Source organism: Myotis davidii, unplaced genomic scaffold (assembly GCF_000327345.1).
Source record: "Myotis davidii unplaced genomic scaffold, ASM32734v1 scaffold120, whole genome shotgun sequence".
Classification (NCBI taxonomy): Eukaryota; Metazoa; Chordata; class Mammalia; order Chiroptera; family Vespertilionidae; genus Myotis; species Myotis davidii.
Window position 1 is genome coordinate 3,975,601 of NW_006294778.1, and position 17,531 is coordinate 3,993,131.

The window sequence follows — 17,531 nt, forward strand, 5'->3', positions numbered from 1 at the left end:
AATAGTACATGAGTTAGTAGCTACTACTGAACACTATGTACCAGGAACAGTACCAGGCACTTTACATCCATCCTCATTACATCCCCACTTGATAGATGAGGAAACAAAAGCTGAGAGGAGCAAAGAGCCCTCTATTTATGACTATGATTAATGAAGGCAAGACTCCTATCATTTATGTATAAGAGCAGGTCCTCCAATATTTGTTGAAAGAATGAAAAGAACGTATACCTAGCAATTAAAAAGAGATTTATCTTGCCTTATAAAAAGCTTAATCTAAATCTATCCTTTTTATATCTAAGTACATTGGGAAGATGACATTAATTAAACACTATGTTAGATGCATTGCAAACATTATCTTATTTAATCCTAACAACTCAGAGAAGTTGTTACCTGGTAAGGATTTGAACCCAGGTCTTCATGGTACAAAACCATATTTTCTACCTTCTGTATTTTCTTTTTGTGGTTGTTAATCATCACTGAAGGAAATTTTTTCCGTTAATTTTTAGAGAGAATGGGAGGGAGGGAGATGGAGAGAGAGAGATAGAAACATTGATGTGAGAGACACCCGTCAGCTGCCTCCTGCAGGTGCCCCAATGGGACCGAGGATCAAACCTGCAACCCAGGTACATGCCCTTGACCAGGAATTGAGCCCAGATCCTTAGGTCCTGGGGCCAACACTCTAACCACTTAGCAATCCAGGCCAAGGCTGTAAGTTGTTTTCTTAGATGGATAATCAACTCCTTACCCTCCTTGCATTCATTCCAAACAGACATTTATATGTATGGATCCTTAAATGAACGCTACATAGCCACTGGTCTCCATCCTCTTGACCCATTTACATAAGAGCAAAGCACACACTAGGGGTCCAATCAGTGCAGTGCTTATTTCCATAAGTAGCACTAATACAGGTATAAAAAGCAGCCTGGTGGGGTGCGTCTGTTTCTGTGTACAGACCTGGGAGGGGAGCACCATAACCAACAAGATCAGAAGCACAGGTTAGCTCAGAGAACAAGTCAGCATTAAGAGCCTGGCCTTTGGAGCGAGATGCCCTAGTTTCAGTTCGAGTTCTGTCAGCTACTGGTTGTACAACGTTGAGCAAGTTATCTAACCTCGTGATGCCTCATTTCCTCATCTGTGAACATAATCTCAGAGAACATGATTAAGTTAGTTAGCACTTGAAGTGCTTAGAGCGGTGGTTCACAGCAATTGCCATGTCAGGGCTTCCTGCCATTATTATTATTCCACGAGGAACATGAACAGACAATTCAGATAATGAATTACAATAAATAAGATACAATTCAGATAATGTAATATAACATAGAAAAAGTTTGCCTCATTAATAATCAAAGAAATACAAATTAAAATACAGACCCTTTTACCTCTCAAATTGGCAAACAATAATTTTTGAAAACCGATTATTATTTAACATTTCATTGAGCTTGTGGGGTTATCAATTAGTACACATCACTTAAAAGGCTCTAGAACTTGAGAAATGTTCATACTGCAATCGAGAAATTCATTGCAGTAATCTATCCTAAGGAAAAATTCTAAATACAGCAAAAACTTTATGTACAAAGAAAAATAATTCTAACCTACTATTCTATGATAAAAAAAAGACTATTGGTCCAATAATAGTGAAGTGGCCAAGTAAATATATGGAATATTTTATAGTAACTTATTATAGCAAATTATTTATAGTAAATTATTAAGAACTTTAGCCCTAGCCGATTGTTCAGTGGTCAGAGCATCGACCTGCAGACTGAAGGGTCCTTGGTTCAATTCTGGTGAAGAGCATATGTCCGGGTTGTAGGCTTGATCCCCAGTGTGGGACATGCAGGAGGCAGCCAATCAATTCTCTCTCATCATTGATGTTTCTTTTTCTCTCCCCCACTCCCTTCTTCTCTGAAGTCAATAAAAATATTTTTTAAAAGAACTTTAATAACATGCAAAGTATTTAATAAATAAATGAGAATACGATTTATAGAATATTCTGATATATAGACTATTAATAGTGGTTATCTTTGAATGTAAGTATATGTGATTTTAAAATTTTATTGTATTGCAGTCTTCAAATTTTCTAAAATGAACATCTTTACAGACAAAACTAAAATGCTTAAAGAATATTTTAAGCCTAATTCCTAAAATAAATAGAATGACCTCCCATGGATCCCTACTTCCTATAGGAAAAGACTCCTTGCCCACTTTTATGTCTCATCATCTCACTGCCACACACTCCTTACTATATTTACTCTAAGTGAACAAGTCATGATGTTTTCTAATTTGCTTTTGTTTACAGCCATGAATTCCTTGCTTTTTTCCACCAGGAAAACAACTACCCAATATCCTATCACAGCTACTCTGTAATCTGACAGCCTTTCCAGACACCTGATTACACAGATGCAAACAAGTAGAGTGGCCTTAAAGAATGAGACTGTGCCTTATTCGTGTTTTCTCTCCTGCCAGAGCTTGGTAAATAAATAGGTGTCCAAAACACATCTGTTGAATGAAGAAGCATCAATATCAAAGCGGTGAAATCTGAGCCAGCCTGGGATACCTCTGCATGCAAGGGGCTTTTATTTGTTTAAGGAAAGGGCACTGAGAACCAGGCAGGCCTGGGCTTGCCACAGCCACACTGAGCAAGTTACTAAAATGTGGAGCATCTGCTTCTTTGCTTGTAAACAGAATTAAATCCAGCAACTCACAAGGTTATTGTGAGGATTAAGAGAGAGAGATGTGATAAACACTGGCATAAAAACAGAAATTCAAATGTTAGATTCTCTCCCTCTTGCTGAAGTCATTAAAGCCATGCGATCTATTAGCAGCCAGAGAACAAAGGTGATACACATCAAAATCCCCAAATTAGTGACATATGGCATCCAGATACACTTTTGGCAAACTGACACACAAGTCCTCTCAAACCTTACACTGTTTTCCATATTGATAGCTGAAGAATGACAGCAGCTGCCAGCCAAAACTAAGATGATTACACTGATGATGTCTGTTACTCAGATCAAAGCCACTGGGCAGATACCTGAGGCCAAGATACAAGGCTCCATCTATCAACAAGCCCTGTGAGTGGCAGCTCATTCATCCATAGGGGTAGGCACAGTGCAGCTGGCATGGTGGCAGGTTACACAACCTTTGGTGACAACAGGTGCCGTCACATCCAGGAACACCTACCATAGTATCAATACCATGCACATCATACGTAAGGCAGGTGGGGTGAGGCATGAAAAGTTCTAAGGAGGTAGTGGGAGGAAGCACAGGGAGGGACCAGGAATTACCAATGGGTTTACTAACAAGCCAACTATCCTCTGTATTAATACTTTTCTATAGTTTGTTTCCTCATCATAAGTAGGTGATATCACTACCCATCTCACCGATGTACTTTGAAGATTGAGTAGAAGGACATGCCCTTCAGGCACAGGGAAGGCAGCATTTATGACTATTACCACTGCCCACACACACATGCTAATGCCTTGTCTTCCCGGTGCGAAACTCCTCCCTCCAGTACCAAACTCAATAGATCTGAGTTGATCTTTATGGTTGTTCTCAAGTAATAACCTTAATTTATATAGACTGGTCCAAAATACAGCCCAAAAGAAGGAAGAGGAAAATGTCAGGGTGGTGGGGGAGGGTCCCTGGTAGCACAGCTTTCCATCTTGATTTTCTTTAAGAGGAGATACTATTGCAAATGCAGGAATTACTGCAGAGTCACTCCATTACCAATCCAGTTAGGTGCTACACTGCCCTGGTTGCCACAGGCCACCAACTCCAAATGAAAATAAAGGGGATTTCCTGGGGGGAGGGAAGGAAGTAAACCTCACTCCATAAGAGTAGGAAGCACACCTGCCTAGTTCCTGACTCTATTTCCAGTGCTTTAACACAGCAAGCACTCAGTAAACATGCTGGATGAATAAATGCACCCACCATATTCTGTACCAGATACCTCTACCAACTGACCATCTGGCTCTTTGAGAATCTACTATGATATAGGGCACTAGGGAGATTAGGTAGCCAAGGCCAGTGTGAAAATCATGCCTGTGGAGGGTTGTTCGTGGAGCCAAGCAGACACAGATGAGAAGCTACTTATTCATGAGATCAGAACTCAGAGACCACATCAGCAATTCCAGTTCCAAAATTAAAACCTTCTAGAAAACATGGACCAGATCATACATCTCTCCTGTGTGAGGCCCTGCACATGTTCGACGGTGTTCCTCCTATACCGGGGCAAGAAAATTTCACAGAATCCAAAGCGCTTGGATTAGTAACACTCACACTTCTTACTTGCCCTAGATCATGAGATATCAAACTTTTGGTAACAGTACCCCTTTATGCTCTTGAATAATTATTGAAGGCCCCAAAGAACTTTTGTTTATATGGGTTATAGTTACTAATATTTATCATATTAGAAATTAAAACTGAAAAATGTAAGCATATTTATTAATTCTCTTTAAATTAACAATAATAAGCCCATTACATGTCAACACAACATAATTTAAAAATAACTATATTTTCAAAAATATATAGTGAGAAGGTTGGCATTATTGTACATTTTTACAAGTCTTTTAGTGTCTTGTTTAATAAAAGACAGCTAGAGTCTCATATTTGCTTTTTCATTCAATTTATTATGATATATGTTGTTTTGGTAGAAGTATATGCTGAAAACCTGAGTCACAAAGACAATGGTCAGGAAAAGAAGAAATATTTAATAGATTTTTCAGGTGATTGTGGATATTCTCCATTGATACGACACCAAAACTCAACCAGTAGTGGCTGATTAAAGGTTAGCTGCAACGTGGACTCTGAAACCATGTGGATGAGCTTTTCAGACTCTATCACATTAAAATCCACTGGTCTGCCTTACACTTTGAATGGCTCTCTTACTCATGAAAGACTTTATAAGATCATACATTGATCATTCAGAAAATATCCATTCACTAAGTTACACAGACCTTCCAAATACTGACATATTTCAGTATACAATATCAAAAAAATATATTCAGAAATATTACCACCAACCTTATCAGAAAAATCTTTTAAGTAAGCTATCAAACTCACATGGCAGATACAACTTCTGAAATTCTAATTTTCACCTGAAAGCTCAAACTTTATAATTGACAACAAATACTATCAGTTGTTTTCCTTGAAGTGATAGACTTACTTTATACATTTTGGGGGCAAGTCTGCCAAATACCCAAGTCTGAATAACCAGAGTTTGACTCTCATCCCTTCATGTATATATGGTGTTCCATGAAAAAAGCAGTTTGCTCCGTTTGCAACTCAGACTATTAATTGCACAAGTTCTTTTCCTTGAAACACCATCATACTTCATACAGCAAAGACATTTTATGTAGACTTCTCACCACACAGATACTGAAAATATGTATACTCAGAGGGTTGAGATTTAGTAAAGTTAATAATTTGTACTACATTAATGAGGATAGTCATAAGGGAAGTTGACATTTTCTTTGTGTGATAGTGAAGACTATAATATAAACTAGTATAGTTTGATGCCCCCACTTAGATTCATGCTAAGATACCAGCAGTTTTACCCACCATTGCTTTTGCACTATCGATGAAAGGGTCAAAAGAGTAAAGTGGTAAATAACATCTTAACATTATCATGAAACAGTTTTGACCTTGAAAGCCCCTGAAAGGTCTTAGGCACTGCAGGGGTCTGCGGACCACCTTTTGAGAATGGCTGCCTTACTGTATAAATCGTGATCTGTCCCTGCTAGCTGCCCACGTCCCAGACTGTAAGTGAGCATGAGAAGGATGATAGCTTCTTTTGTGCAGTGAAGCAACAAGTGAGAACACAGAGGACCATAAGCTCCTCACCTCGCCAGAGACACCCATCCTTCAACTACAGAGCGGGTCTAATCAATCCTATCCCAACTCACACACTTCAGGTTTTCCGAGGCAGGACTTCAGCAAGGGCTGAGTGGGAGCTTCCAGCTGTGATCTATGGACATATAGCCACTTCCACGGTAAAGAAAAGGAGCTTCCTGTCTGATTAGTGTTGCCAGAATTAAACTTTCAAAAGTAGTTGACACTTGCCTTTACTGACCCCCATCCACCTTTCAGCACCTTTGCCAACCACCTTGCCTAAGGACTCTTGCTCTGGAAGCGCTTGGTACCTTCATCTTTCCCATCCTCTTCTAATGTTACCTCCCTTAAGCTTCTCATCCTTTATGGACATGTTCATTTGCTTTATCTTATTAGTTTAATCATCTTGTTGTGGCTTTTTTCTAATTCATACCAAGTTGCAAGTGACTTAACCCCTTCCCCGGCAGAAACGTGTATACTCGTTTTCACAAAATGTTCTTTTTCAGTCGTCGACGAGTATACTAAGAAAATATGGTAAAAAAAATATGGTTTATAGGAAGACGAGTTACAAACTGTTTTCATAACCAGCATCAAAAATACTATATAGAACCAAAATTAAAAAATTAGTCTGAAAAAGAAACGTTTTTAACAAAAAAATTGTTGGGGAAGGGGTTAACTCTCCCAGGAAAACTTACATTTTCAAAAGGCTGCTTCTTGGCCCAGGTGAAATTTTAATTACTGGGATTTTTCTTCCATATACTATGGAGTGTTAATGGGTAAGAGCCTTCCATGATGGAAGAATAGGAAGGCCATGCTAGCTCAGCCGGTGTGGCTCAGTGACTGAGTATCCACCCATGCACCAGGAGGTCACAGTTCAATTCCCAGTCAGGGCACATGCCCTGTTGCGGGCTTAATCTCCCACAGCTGGGTTTACAGGAGGCAGCTGTTTAATGATTCTCTCGTCATTGATGTTTCTATTGCTCTCCCCCTCTCCCTTCCTCTCTCTGAAATCAATACAAACATAATAAATAAAAAATAAAAGTATGCTAGAGAAGACAGACAACATGGCATTATGGAAAAAACACAGACTTTGGAATTAGACTGGCTGTGTCCAAAATACAGACCCACAACTTATATGACTTCAGGGAAGTTATTTGACTTATCTGGGACTCAGTTTCTCATCTATAAAATATGGATAATATTTTCCTTACAGAGTTCTTGTGAGGATTAATGACATTGTGTATAAACCCAGCATAGTCCCTATGAAATAGTAGGCATTCAATTATTATCGGATTCTCTCTGTGTTAGGGAGTCTGCCTTTAGAAGCATCAAATACATAATAGTTTCCTGCCCCACAAGTACCACCTTCCTCCTGACCCTAGAAATGAGCTATCAATCCCAATTACTATGCCTCTCTCTAGCTGCGTCTCTTCCCTATTGTGTTATTCCTAAAGATTCTGAGCTGAGACTATAAATGCCCAGGACTCTGCTTCCCCAAGCTACCAGACATGAAGATCACCTATGCTTACTAATGTGGAGACTACTTTTCCTATAGAAACAATGATGCCGGGCACTTGATCAGATTGCTAATAATGTTTAACTGATGAGTCTAGAATTTTCTGACTCATGATCAAAAGGCATGAGCACCATGTTCTAGGAAGACACTCTCTGTCTTATTCATCAACCTTTCCTTCCTTGGGATTTCCAGCCACATGAAACTATTTCCCAATGACTCCTTTTGTGGATCTTTATCCCTACAGGTCTTTGTATGTCCTTGCCACATTTCTGACTACATCTCAATTTATATTTAACTCAAATACTACTTGGCATTTGCCAGGAAGGAGACAAATTTACAAAAATAACAAAGTAATCATAAAACCAGCAAATACTGTACCTGTAAACTAGACTCAAAAAGGAAGAACGATTTCAACAACAAGAAACTCAGAGTTGAATCAAGGCTATAAACTAGGTAAAGACTAAAGCTAAATATGATTTGTCCCAGGGTAAAGCCCCATCTAAATGGTAACAAGAGAGAAATCAAGTGTATGAGTTCACTAAATAATAAAATCCTCAAGGAAGAAAATAAAAGCCAGAAAGAATAAATTACATAAAGTACACAGTCAGCAGATATAATTAACATATTAAACAGAATCTTACCTGCCTGGTCAAGTTCAAGCAAAAAATAAGGAACACACATTGATTTAAAGAACTTCTTTGCCTGCAAGAAGTTGAAAAACAAGGGAATAATGTCATATTTTTAAAAAGTAATAACCAACAGAAGAGTCTCTTATCCAGCTTTATTACTTTCCTCCTCAAATCAGTCTTTTCCTTTGGACACTTTCCAGTTCGTTTTTACATAACTCATAGAAATCTTCCTGCTGTTTAAAGGGGTATTTGAAGTCTCCGATTATATTCTATTTTCTTTTTCTTTTTTAAAGATTTTTATTGATTTCAGAGAGGAAGGGAGAGAGAAATAGATAGAAACGTCAATTATGAGAGAGAATCATTGATCAGCTGCCTCCTGCACGTCCCCTACTGGGGATCGAGCCTGCAATATGAGCATGTGCCCTTGACTGGAATCCAACCCAGGACCCTCCAGTCTGCAGGCCGATGCTCTACCCACTGAGCAAAACCAGTTAGGGCTATCTTCTATTTTCAGAGACCTGTATGGCTTCATAAAATATGTTTTACATGTTAATTTGACTCAGTCAGTCAATCCCACTATAAAATGGGTTTAATATTAACCATGTTTAACAAGCCACTGGAATACTTAATGTTTCCAAAACATTATGTTGCAATCCTGAGGGGAAAAAAACATATGCTACAACAGTCAAATTAGCTTCCCCTGGCAGCATACACTTAAAAATGTAGGAATCCTTTTGAAGAATGATGGGGTAAGTAAAGAGGTACTTTAAGGATAGGGCAGGAAAGCTATAGCTGGGAGACCACCTGGATAAAAGTCAATTCATATTACAATGATCATTTTCTAAGACTAAAAATAATTTCATACACATATAAAATCATGGACTTATTAGATTTCTTAGCCACTTAGGTTTAGAAATAAACCACTTGGAATTTGTTACAAAAACAACAACACCAAGTTTTCCAGATTTAGAGAATATGCCCTAAAAGCTGCTCCTAAAAGTAATTCTCAAAGTCTGATAATATGTGAATATAGAAAATACACTCGTTAGATTCCAGAGAAACATGACCCCACTTCATGAAGCTATTTGTAGGTTATTTTAACACTGATTGAACTTCAGCACAGTTCCACCGTCCAAGATTCACTATGACTTGAATATCAAAAGTGCCAGCTTCTAGAGTGTTCTTATTGAGAAAACTAGAGGAAAGATACTATGCCTGCAAAATATTTTTGAGAAGTAGAAGTGGATCTGCATATCAAACAATGGATAAGCTGTAACAAAACATCATCTGCTAATTCCAATTGCATACCCTACTTCACACGGAAATATCTGTAAGAAACAAATACTATATTTTCCTGCAAGGGCAGAGAGGGTTTTTCTTTGCAGTAAGATGCATTCAAAGCATACATGGTAATGTGTTAGGCAACAAGGGAGAAACTAACCTGATACAGAAGTTAATTTCTTTGTGGGCATTTCCCAACTTGAATTAATGCAAATTATATTACTAATCCCAGAGAGAAATACAAATTAATCAGAGCAATTATAAATTTAGTTGCTATATTCTCACTTACTCACATCATGATTGTTAAATGAGATGATAAAATCAAAACTGAAGGAAATAACCTGGGAAAATTCTACTTAATGGTAATATTTTAAAAAATGAATGTGAATAACCAAGCATATACGTTGTACCCCCACAAAAAAAAAACAAAAAACACCATTTTGACCAGGAGAGACACCTAACCATCCTTCATGGCCAAAAATATTGAAAATTAATTTATCTCAATTGGCACAAATCTAAAGTAGCTTTTATATTATGCATTTGGAAAAGCTAAGCAACTGGTATTTATTAAAGGTAAAACCAGATGTCTGTTCAGAAGACTTGGCATAGCCAGAAACTTTTCAGGTTACGACAGTAAATAAAATTACTAAAATAAGAATGCAAATATCTGGCACAGATTTTTAAGGACAAGTTGATCATTCCCAGAGTATATTTAATTAAGTAAAACAGAAAAAGAAAAAGGCCAGGCTTTGCCTTTTTAGAGACAAGGAGGAGAGCTAGGAAATGAAGTTAGTAAAATTCAGGGATAAGATAGTAGGGAGAAGAGTCATTACGGGTCGAAGAGATCTGCAGGGAACAGGAACTCTAACTGCATATCTTAGTAGCAATGCTGATCACCCGCCTAGCCCAACCCTTTATCACAGAACTAGAGCAGCATCAAAATTGGAATTGTCCAATTCTTTAAAAGTGTTTTTAAAATATACGTGAAGTGACCAAAACATGCATGGCACATAGTAGGCACTCAAACAGTAGCTATTATTAATGTTAAGTGAACATTCACAAGTCCTTTCACATAGATTTGAAATCATTTGGGCCTCATAATAAAGCTGTGCTTAACAGGTAATAGATAAGATGGCATCATCATCCTTAGTTTGTTGTTGAGGAAACAGACTTACAAAATGAGAACTGAGCTCTTGTGACTGCACGTGTTCCTTCTGCTGTCCACCATGAGCACGAAGCTCTGAAGGGAGAGGCTAGCCTAGAAACAGTAACGCCCCCGTAATAGGACTAATTGTACTTGGAATAGGGTCAGATATTTGTTGATTGCATTCTAGCCAAGCTTCTCTATTGCTGGGAGGGGGATCACCATCCAAGGTTTTAGGTCCTGATAGGAAGACAGGAAAAGCAAGTTCTTTTATTTAACAGACATTTATAGAGCATTTACTAGTACTATGTGCCAGGAATGTTGTATGGCTTTTAGAAGTTTTAAAGGAATTAATCCTCACAACAAACTTGACATGGGTATATTATTATACACATTTTACAGGTGAGGAAACTGAGGCACAGCAGGTAAATAACTTTAATCAAGGTCACATGGCTAATACATCACAGAGCCAAGATTCAAACTCTGAGTTCAGAGTCCCAGCTCTTAACTATATTCGGTAACAGAAAAGATTGAACAACTACATAGTTTCAGAGCTAAAGGAAATTTCAGAAATCAACTAGTCCGAGCCTCTCACTTAAAGATTAAACAAACAAGGGAGAGGAGCCTCAAAAGTGGATAAGATCACCAGAGCTAGGTGATTAGCCCCCAGAGACCAGGAATTATACCTCAGATTTCTAACATCCAGCCCTCTTCTAAATTCTCTATCACTTATATTCATCATTTAGAATTTAGCATGGGTTACCTCAAGTCCTTTTTCTTTTTAAGCCGCTGTTCTGCCTTCTCTGACCCTGACTGTCTGAAAACCCCTAGCGATGGCAGTTGTGTCTCCTATCTCTGTGTAATACGACATTACGGAAGGAGGGATGAAGCCTGGGGGCCAATGACACAAGCATGTTCAATGAGAAACTACATGAAAGGTTCTGCCTACCTTAACTATTTCCACTGCCTGCCCACCTTCCCTTTTTTTTTCTTTTCAAAATAATAGAACACACACACACACACACACACAGTCCAAAAAGTCTATCTCTTCATAAGGCTTTCAGAATAAAAAGGCTTCTGAATTGAACTTCCCTGGGTAATAAGTAGAGAGACAAACAAGCTGAGAGAAAACTGAACTTACTAAATTACCCTACAGCTGAAGCTGGGTAATAAGTAGAGAGACAAACAAGCTGAGAGAAAACTGAACTTACTAAATTACCCTACAGCTGAAGCTGGACAGATGGCCAGTTCTGCTTACCTGAGAGTCCATTGTGTCTAGTCCTAGAGTTACCCTGAGTACAATTTAAAGCTAAACTCTAGCAACCTTTAAACTCCCTCAACCCTCCTATAAAGCACCAAAACAGGTTTGTCTTTAAACTCTCACCTTCATGCTAAGGTGAAATCAGAGTCATCACTGAGCTTCTCTCTCTGATCATCTAAGGTTAAGGTCCAAGTAGGAAGCATGGTTTGTTCTTTGTGAAATCATTTTCCCCATAATAAACCAGAGGAGATACTTATCAAAATTTCGGAGTGCCCTAAGTAACAGCTCCTTAAGAATTATTCCCTATAGACATGCCGAAAAGAGTAGCAAATCACTTGGTTTGGTAACTCCCCCACCCAAACTTTCCCTGACCCTGACCCTGACTGTCTGAAAACATTGAGTACTTTGCAAAGGCTCAGAAAATGATGACTCAAGCAATATTTTCTTCTCAAATCAACATTCCTCAAGTATTCTAAAGCAAGTTACACCTACACAGACTCTGTACTAAGGAGAAATCCAGTTGTTTACACCTTAGCTCAAAAGTCTGTCAGATTTCTATAATTCAACAGCTTGTTACCACTGCTTGAGGTTAAAGCCTTACCTCAGTACAGCGTTTACACGTGGACTTGCTGAAGATGACCACAGAGTGGCTGTCTACATAGGCCTGCAGCCAGGCTCTGGGCTCTGTGATGGCTGTGCTGGTGGATCCAGTGGCTGAGTTTTCTGGCAAAGTTTGACTAGAGGGAAGATCCTTTGCTAGAAGTGATGGAAGCAAAGATGGTAATTACCAGAAAGGAAAACAGGATGATGCGTTTTCTAATATTAGGCTCACTCTAAAAGCCTTGCAATTTTAGCCCCAAGGGCCAAAATAAGCAATGTGAGGAAGGACTCTGACATGGATTGTACATTAGTTCTGTCATCTGACTAGAGACTTTGGGCAGCTCATGCAATATTCCCAACTCATTTGGTCACACTCAAAATTCGTTCTCAGGGGATATGGACAAATGAAAGCAAGAGTCTGAACTATCCTTGGAAGCAGGAGAATAAGTAACAGGTTCTAGTCATGGAGGATTTTTACCACCCCCTCCTCCACTCCCCACTATGGTTTAAATGCAGAGGCCAAGGATCAGATGTTATGTCCCTTTCTCACACAACCCTGCTTGCAGACACAGGCATACACAACCCAAGCCAAGGCTTACTATTTTTCTTCCAACTTCTGGATAAGCAGACAAATCTGTGGGACCTTCAGGCCACAGACACAAAAAGCTTCCAAAAAAAAATACTTTCTTCAGATTCTCAGTTTCCTTCCCAGGATTTTGCCGTGGCCCAATTTGGCACCAGAACAAACGTGATCCAGCCTAGCTGCATGTCATCCGCACATGACAGCACCATCATCCTGGGCATCACCACCAGCCAAAGCAACTGAGAGATTGCTACCTCTGGCTTGTAAATGCTTTTAACTAGCTATTGGCTTCAGGACCTGCAAACCAAGCTTAATCCTACCCTTATGACTTGCTTCGTAAGTGATTTCCTCTAATTTCTGCTCATCTAAGAGCTGCCCATTCTTCTTCAGTCTCATCATCATCTTCATAGTTGATATTCATGTTTACCCAGAATATTTTCAAAGTTCACCCATGCTATAGCATGTATCCAGTGCTTCGTTCATTTTCATTGCCAAACTAGAGGCCTGGTGCACAAAATTTGTGCATAGGTAGGGTCCCTAGGTCTGGCCGATGATCAGGGCCGATCAGGGCCTTCCAGCTGCCAGCTGGGGCCTTCCTTAGTTCCTCGCCACCCCCTGGTGGTCACTGCACATCATAGTGAGCGATCGAACTCCCAGTCTCCTGGTCGAACTCCTGAATTTGCATATTAGGCTTTTATATAGAGTGCTAGATAATATTCTATTGTATAGTTTTACCACATTTTATTCATCTGTTCATCAGTTGATGGACATTTGGGTTATTTCTACTTTTTGGCTGTTGTGAACAGAGCTGCTATGAACATTCATGAAGAGGTTTTGTTTGAACACCTGTTTTCACTTCTTTTGAGTAAATACTGGGGAGTAGAATTGTGGAGTCAAGTTAATCTTTTGAGGAACCACCACTCCTTTCGAAATCTATGGCACTATTTTACATTACCACAGAAATGTACAAGGGTCCCAATTTGTCCACATTCTTGCCAATACTTATTATCTGTCTTTTTTATTCTGGCAATCACAGTGTATGTGCGCCTACATATAAGCATATATTTTAAATGTTCACTGGTAATTCTAATGCACACTTCTAATTAAGAACTGTTAGACTAAAGCAGCATGACACATGATTACAGCCCCACCAATGGCTTTCAAAATTTTTAATTAAACTCTGGTTTTCATTTTCTCTTTTGCTTTTTAAAAAATTTTATTAAACTTATTGGGTGACCTTTCTTAATAAAATTATATAGGTTTGAAGAGTACAATTCTATAATAAATCACCTGTATTTTACATTGTGTTTACCACCCAAAGTCAAGTTTCCTTCTGCCACCATATTTGACCCCTTTACCCTCTTCTATCCCACCCCACCCCTTTTTCCCTCTGGTAACCATCATACTGTTATATCTATAAGTTTTTGTTTGTTTGGCTTGTTTGTTCATTTGTGGCAGTATTTCATCTTTTCTTATGGCTAAGTAGGATTACATTGTTTGTGTGTGTGTGTGATTCTTTACCCAATTATCTATGGAAGGATACTTTGGTTGTTTCTATGTGTTGGTCACTGTGAATGATGCTACAATGAACATAAAGGTGCATATATCTTTACAAATAAATTTTTTCAAATTTTTTGGCTAAATACCCAGAAGAGGAGTTGCTGGATAATATGGTAGCTCTATTCTTAACTTTTGGCAAAACCTCCATACTGTTTTGCTTATTGACTGCACCAATTTACACTTCCACCAGCAGTGTATGAGTTTCTTTTTTGCCACAACCTCTCCAACACGTTATTACTTGTCTTGTTGATAACAGCGCTTGTAACAGGTATGAGGTGGTACCTTATTGTGGTTTTGATTTGCATTTCTCTAATAGCCATTGAAGTTGCGCATTTTGTTCATATATCTGTTGGCCGTTTATTTGTTCAGGTCCTCTGCCCGTTTTTTAATTGGATTGTGAATTCTTTATAGGTTTTTTATATTACCCCCTTATCAGAGGTGTTGTTTGCAAATATCTCCTCCCATTGGGTTGGCTGCCTTTTTGTTTTATTGACAGTTTTTGTTGTTGTTGTTGTGCAGGAACTTTTTAATTTGATATAGCCCCATTCATTAATTTTGCTTTACTTCCCTGGTCTTTGAGTTTTAGACGGAATGTGAAAATAAGGATTCTTAGTGGCAACATCTCATGGAAAGAGACTCACAGAATGTCAGCATGGGAAAGATATTTGGGGTCACTAGGCCAACCTATTCATTCTACTGGTGAGGAAACTGATGTCCAGACAGGTAATTAATTAGTGTTGGAGTCAGGGCTGCCACACAAGCCTCCTGATTTCATAATGCCTTACTGACTCCTTTGACTTCAGGGGATGACTAACTCTAAAAGCAGGTGACAATTTCTTACATAACATCTATGCTGAGGGCCCCACCCACCTATTAAGCTCAGATATTTGCCAATACTCAGAACACAGTATTCAGGGCCATTACAAGGAAAGCATTATCTTCTGTGATTGAAAGAGCTGCAATCTGACTAGGAAGAGTCTGCTCACCAAAATTAATAATAAACAAATAGATGGATAGATAGATAAATAAATAAATAAATAAGAAACTGTCCAGCTAATTAAAATCATCAGATTTTTTCCTTAAAGTCTGCCTCTAACATAAAAGGAAATTAAACTTTTGTTTAGAAGTTTATCATTTATTTTTAAATTCCCCCCCTCAATTTTGAAATAAAATTTAAAGAAGCAAAGTAATATATTAATTAAATGTTGCAAGGACAGTACAGAAATAGGTGATCAGAAAAACCTAGATAAAATTGTAATTATTTGTTCCTTCCCTTTTGCCCCAACTATTCTGCCTAAGGTCAATTCCTAATATTTGGATCCATAAAGAATATACTATCCACTGGGAAAAATTCAAACTACAGGGTAAAAATAATATGCCCCATAGTTACATAGACATCAATATGAGATTAGATAGCTCAGAAATAGATAAATATAGAATAATTTATGATAAAACTGTATCACAAAGCAATAAAGAGAGAATTTATTTTTTAAAATAGTATGGTAATAATGGCTTGATAAATTGGGAGAAAAAAGTTTTTTCACTTATCTGACCATATAACAAAGCATGTAAAATGAAACTTTTTCCATATCTCTAATGGGGTGATAACTTCCAAAGCTTAAAAGTAAATATATCCGCCGTAACCAGTTTGGCTCAGGGGATAGAGCCTCGGCCTGCGGACTGAAAGGTCCCAGGTCAGATTCCGGTCAAGGGCATGTACCTTGGTTGCAGGCACATCCCCAGTAGGGGGTGCGCAGGAGGCAGCTAATCGATGTTTCTCTCTCATCGATGTTTCTAACTCTCTATCCCTCTCCCTTCCTCTCTGTAAAAAATCAATAAAATATATTTTTTAAAAAAGTAAATATATCCTGGCTGGTGTGGCTCAGGCAGCCGATCAATGATTATGTTTCATCATTGATGTTTCTGTCCTTCTCTCCCTCTCCTTTCCTCTCTCTGTAATCAATAAAAACATTAAAAATAAAAATAAAAATAGCCCAACTGGCATGGCTCAGTGATTGAGCATTGACCTATGAACCCAGAGGTCACAGTTCAAGTCCAGGTCGGGGCATATTCCCCAGGTTTCGGACTCGATCCCCAGTTGGCACTTCCCTCTCCCTTCCTCTCTTAAATCAATAAAAATATTTTTAAATAGTAGTAATAAAATAAAAATAAGAGTAAACACAAACAAAAGGAGCAACAAATTATACTGCAAAATAATAATAATAGCAATAATATTTTTTTAAAGCAAAAGAGCAGACTACGGAAAGTATTTACATAAAAACAAAATAAAAAACCAACAACAAAAAAAACAACAAGAACTCAAGCAAATTGGTTAGAAAACAGCAGGACTACAAATGATAAAGTGAATAAAGAACACGAACAACCAAATCAACAGAAAGAAAATGGCAAAGCTAAACTATAAAGGTCAATTTATTTTCCTGTTATTTCATAATCAGAAATGCAGATTAAAGCAATGAAGTGTGATTTCCTACCTATAAAGAATGAAAACTCCCAGTGCTGGTAAATGTACATTGAGGTAAGTCCATGGACACAAGGGGCGGGGAGGGGAGTGTAATACAAACTAATACTTTTGGAAAACAATTTGTCAGTGTGGATCAAGAACTATTGAAATGGCCATACCTTTTAACCCGGAACTTTTACTTGTGGGAATTTACCTTTTAAAAAATCTAAGGTAATGGAAACATTATATTAACAAAAAGGACCCCCTACCTCCTAGTCTTCTCAAAGAAAAAGCTTTTATTACTTTTTACTTATAACTAACATCACCTAGCTAAAGGGGAAATTTCCAAATTCCTTTTCAATGTGAGTTCTATAGCTTTAGATTAATCATGTTAAGTTCCTGTAAAACTCAATAGAACAAAATAGGCCACTGGCCTATCAACACTCTCCACTCCCTACACCGGAGTGTGTCTGTCACCTTTCTAGAGACAGAGACACATTACCGTATTTGCCGGCGTATAAGACGACTGGGCGTATAAGACGACCCCCTAACATTTCCACTCAAAATACAGAGTTTGTTGCCGTATAAGACTACCCCCTCTTCCGCACACCTTCCACACACCAAATAAAAGGTAAAACAATATCAGATTTGATTTTAACATTTTAAT